This window comes from Esox lucius, chromosome 1 (genome assembly GCF_011004845.1).
Source record: "Esox lucius isolate fEsoLuc1 chromosome 1, fEsoLuc1.pri, whole genome shotgun sequence".
NCBI classification, from domain to species: domain Eukaryota; kingdom Metazoa; phylum Chordata; class Actinopteri; order Esociformes; family Esocidae; genus Esox; species Esox lucius.
The window spans coordinates 10,743,804-10,749,803 of NC_047569.1; positions in this window are offsets into that span (position 1 = coordinate 10,743,804).

Here is a 6,000-nt window from a genome sequence, read left to right on the forward strand (position 1 = left end):
ATGTTGAAGTAAGATGAAAAGTTTGAATCTTTACGCAATTGTTTAACCTTTAGACTTAACCTTTAACCTTTTAGAGCTTGTTTGGCAACAAAAAGAGACTGGATACAAGGAAAAGCACCTCATAATTAAACCATATTTTAGCCCACAGTAAAATATGGTGGTGGTTCATTGATCCAAAGACAAGGGCAAAAAGGAATTAAACACAGTTTTGTTATACACATTAATTATCATAATAGTAGGAATAGCAAAGTGTTTTTCCATTGACCTACCTTTATAGACCTTGAAGACAGGGCGATGCATATACCTTCTGAGGGGCATTGGGCCCAAATTAGCAAAAAGGGCTACCTGAAAATACGGATAAACCATCCGCCGTCTTATCAGGAGCATGCACCCAGATGTTGTCAGGAGTGCATACAGGCATGTGGGGGCACACTACGGAGTAACTATGGAGTCACATTACGAGGAGGCGTGATTCATTTCACGCAAGTTGGAACAGCCTGTGATTTCAATTGTTTAATTTGATTTTCAGTGTGAGTTTGAATCCAGCCCTCAATCGGTTGTTGATTTTGGTTTCCATTGAACATTGTTAAATCATTTTGTTCTCAATGAATTACACAATGTGCAGTAACGATCTTATAGATTTCGTTCATCGAGACCCGATGTGTGATTTCAGTGTTCCCTTCATTTTTTTGAGCAGTGTATTACAAGTGTATGACGAGTTCAGCTTCCTCTGATAATGTTAATAAAATATAATGTTAATAAAATAACATATATTAAATTCTAGTATTGATTCAGATTTTCCCCCGTGTGGATTTAACATTTTGCACAAAATGTTTAATAAACTTTGTGCAGAACTAATTTATAGGAGTTTTTTCACGTCCCGGACCGGCACTGAAATCCAACTCTTCCTTATTTGGAACACGGACACTTATTTGTTGTTATTGCCGTCACCTGTGTTGCTCATCATCGTCCCAATTTCTCATACCTTTGTAGCGTTGTTTCTGTTTTTGTCACTTAGTTCTTTCATTGAAGGTCCTCCATTCTGCCTGTGCTGGAGACCCTCAAACCTGCAGTGTTACAGAGTTAAATTAACTGGAGTGGGAATAAAGCACTAGTGACACATTTCCTTTTGGCTGTGAGGTATGGTTGTGCGTAGCCACATCAGTGAACATGTGTGTGTCTGTGGATGTAGATCTGGATGAGGGACACTGGTGCTGTATCTCCTGTCTCAGCATTTTATTGTCAGAGAAAGAAAAAGGTTCTCCTTCTCTTCAGTGACTCTCAGGAATAAGCTTCATCCTGAAGGAAATCGTTTAAAGAGCAAACTATATTACAGTGAAATGTGTTTCCTCATACTTCTTCATATTCCAAACTTTGCAACAGTAGAAATGCTTCTATGGCCTCAGTTGGTCTGTTAGCATCTACCTCTGCTACACACGTTCACTGCAGTGTGGGAATCCAACCTACTGCTCTTTCAGCAAAAACTCTCCTCCATTTTCCACACATTCCTTTCAAACAAAACTTAAAAATGCCTGAAGAAAATACATGAAAAAAAAAGAAAATCCCCAAAGCATTTGTCAATACTTTCTCAATGAAAAAACATGTGATTTCGCCCTCTAAGGATTAGGGTAAGGCCTATACAAGCTTTGTTGGGGATTACTGCAAATAGCAACTTCTTTCGAATTATTTCCACAGCAATAATTTTTATGCCTACTCTGAGGTAACCTAGAATATTTACTACAATATAACACACTCCCTGCCAAACGGTGAATGGCCTGACTAAACAATATTGTGCAAAACTAAGATGTGACGGGAGACCAGTGCCTAAAAAGTATTCAAGAAATGTATTTTGTGCTGGCTAATGTGGTGTAGCACTCTAAGCCGCTGACCCAGGGACACGTATGAGTTGTCAAGGGTTCTTAGTCGACCTGGTGACCTTTGGCTCGCCCTCCCCTATCTTTGCTGTCCTTCCAACACTGATCTCTCTACAATAAAAAGAAACATTACAAAAGGAGTGGGACTGTTTAACTCTTTAAAACAAACACTCTAAAGAACATTTAAACTATGAATAGTCTGGTGATAGGTGGCCAATATAAAAGAACAGCCTGTGAAGCTACTGTACAAGTGAAAGGGTAATTACAGCCCATTCTCTTCTTTTTTGGAACACATGGATATCTGCACTAAATTCCAACCACATCCATTGATAGGTAATGCAATTTAACAAATCATTAAAATAAAAATGTACCTTCAGCAACTAAATTAAACAAAAAAGAAATTTCCACAAGCAGTAAAAGTTAGCACACCCCTACCTTTACTATCACATAGAGTGGCTAAAAGAGTCAGGTGAAGTAAAACAGATACAAAGAATTAGAAAATTATTAGAGAATAAGTAAGGATGGTCCAGTGGTCCATAAAGATTAGAAACTTCGGATTAACCATATGAGTGTGTGGTAACAAATCATGCTAAGATCTATCAGAGGCCCCCAATTCCAAGTAGTAAGAATAACTGAAATACTGTATTCATATTATCTACAAGTCTAGAAGTCCAGACCACTGGCATTCTACATAGGACAGGTCCTAGAAATTATTTATTTAAATATATGCATTTCTTATTAAGATGTATTGTTAAATAATAAAGGATTATTACAGAAATAAAGGCCAGTAGGGTAACACTTAAAAGTTAACAGAAACAAAAGTTAGTTATTGGTAATGTAGAATAATAAATCACTTAGAGGGACAAAAAAGGTATTATCTAATGATGAAGTATCACTTATTAATGGTTAACAGTTACCAATTGCTCATAAGTCATTTAGGTAGAATAATTCATCACTTTAGGGGACACAACATTAACTCATAGTGAGGTATCAGTTATTAATGCTTTATTCCAGGTCACTGGTTACCTAGCAGTTACTCAACTAATGATTTGGTGTTGTGAATTAATGCTGCATTACTAGTACTGTAATGTACTTTCAATAGAAGTGGAAACAGGCAAGTCAAATGCAAGAAATTAACAGTAACATCAATCAAATGTCATTTTTAAACCAGAAGTGCTCACAAAAAATGCTTGGTCTATGAGACAGATCCTGATTTTGGAACTGGTGTAGCAGGTAATAGTTCTATTTTGTACATATGTGTAAAATACATTCCTGTTCACCCAGTTTAGTAAAATCTAGTAAATCTAGGATGAGACAATTGCAAATGGCCTTCATAATGATTCCAATACAACATGGCTGAGCAAGCAAGTGGGGATGCACCGATACCACTTTTTTTCAGACCAAGTACAAGCACGAGTACTTATATTTGGGTACTTGCCAACACAAAGTACCAATACCAAGTACTGAAAGCTGCACTAGGTAGGATTCTTTCAGTAAAAAACAAAAATGTTGTCCCCTATATACACATGTTGTGGCCCGGGTCCTGGTGTTTCCACAATTCTCTCGTCTTTTCACTTGACGAAAAAGTCAGTTATCATCACCTATATTGAATATTATTGTATCAATGTCATTCACAAATGAATAAAAACGAACGTTGTTGTGCCATGAAATGAAATAACTTTTTCAATGTAAAGTTTGTCTTGAGTCTCACTTGCAATTGCTCAATTCTTATGACTTTTCATGAGAAGTAAGATACTAGTAGTGTCACATTTCAGGAATGGAGGCAGAGCCAGTGGCAGGATATATGGGTGTTTATTGGAACCCAAAGGAAACTTGAAACAAAAAGAAGTTAGAACGTACCCCAAAGTAAATCCAGCCCGTACCTAGGGCGCAAAACAAGAACGATATTACCGTAAGGCAACTCTATACTCTAAAGGTGTAGCACACAGCATACAAACACACAAATGTAACATACACAATAACCCACAAGGACACAGGGAACAGAGGGACCTATACACACACACACACACATCTAATGGGGGAGAAACAAATACCAGTTGTGATCACTGATGGCACAAAGACAATCCGAGATAGGATAATGATGGCTAGGGCGGTGCTAGCTAGAAGGCTGTAATTGTTTTTTACTGAAATAATCCTATCTAGTTCAGCTTTAATAAGTATTTTCCCATAGAAATAATTACTACCATAAAAATCCCACATTATCAACTACTGACAATGGCTGGTCATCAAATACAATTAACTCAGCAAGAGCCTCTGCGCTTTCATTTTTTCTGCCCGAAGGCTGTCTCTGGACATTTATTTTGCTTATCCAGTGTTTGCTGCAAAGTTAGCTGTTGTTGTGGTTCTGCGCTGCTAGAATTAGCATACTCCTTGAACTCTGCGCTGTGTTGTCTAAAGAGGTTTGATCAAATTGCTTGTGTTAAATCCCGCTCTACCAATCGGAGTTGTATATTCTATACTTATGCGTCCAGAGGCGACACAACCATGGAGTTTCACTTAATGTTGCCATGACGTGGTATCAGTGCGTGGTATCAGCATACTTCTATGAGTACGAGTACATGAGCCCAGTATCGTCTTGATCCCTACAAGCAAGAAAAGTGCTAACTGAAGCAAATTAATTAACACTTGACTGGACCCAGCAAACAGCTGACTGGACTTAACAACTAACCAATCTTGTCTGGCCTCTATGGAGATCTGGAAATGTACCTATTAAAAAAAGTTGACGCTGACTCTCAGCGACAAGATTTCTATTGAATATTAGTTTAAAAAAATATAATATGTTGAAGTCAGGCTTAGCATAATTTCACTATTTCTTTGAACTGGATTGAACACATTTCCTGAAAGTTCTTAGTTCCTACCTAGTTTGCAATATGAGAAAAGAAGCAAATATGGAGGAAATGTAATTCTGTTTCGGCATTTACCTTACAATAAACACTATTTTAATCCCAAAAACCAAAATGTATCTATAGTTGCTATGATAGACAAAATTAACCAATACTTTTTAATGTTCTGCTTAATAATATGTCTAGATATTATGATCACAGTGACAACATATGTTTTGGGTCAAATCATGTCACAAGTTGAAAGTTAGGGAATCAGTTGGTGCAGGGCTGGTCATTTCTGTACGATAAGCCATGACAATTTTTGCAGAGGCTAGGTTTCTGGGAAGGCGCTCAACACCACAAGCTGGTCTTGTGTCACAGTTATTGACGCAAACTGCTCTAGAGAATAGGCTATATGAAATTGCCCAAGTGACATGACTGCACAGAACACATCTCGCCCTGTCTTTGCATCCCACAAGCGAGACCCTGATTCATTTCTGGACTTGTAGACAGCAAAGTAAAATATGGACAGGGCCCTCAGCAAGCCCTATAAGTAATGTTTCTAGTAAAGTTATGAATAGAACTTCCTGGTCCCTCCCACACACTACACAACAAAGCCTTTCCTGTGAGAAAAGTTCAGTTCCAATGAGTACAAAATAATAATAGCTTGTGTTTGTGAAAGGTGAGGGATGATTAACTTTTAGTGTGTGATATTAGACATTACTAAGGGTCTCAGTGGGTGAAATGTCTCCAACGTGATAATTGTTCACCTCATATGGCCTGGTAAAAAGTACTGAAACAAAGACTGACCATGGTAGGCATAGTTTTTGTATATAAGTGTTTTGAGGTGTAGTGAGAGTTTCCACTCATTCTCTGCACTCAGCAGGATTTTCAACTAGTAATGGGAAGTTCGACTCACTTTACTGATACTGATCTTTTCAATATATTATATACTTAAAAAAGAAATCTTTCGACTCACTGGGTTCATTTGAGTCAGTCTCGTTGTCGTTCCTTCTGTTGATCGCATGGATGAATAGGACCATGAGAAAAAGTGTATTAATAAATCTGATCAGTTTAATCGAGTCTTAACAGTTACAGTATTACTAATAGATATGTACATAATCACTTGACAGCTGAATAACAGCCTACTGTCCTAATATTTATTGTAGCTAACATTTCTTACTTTGGAACATTAAGGATAAGGAGATACTTGGAGATCAGAGAGTGAAAGACTTATTTCCTCGTTAGTCGTTCGCCTTCCATCATTTCTCAGGTGATCCAAA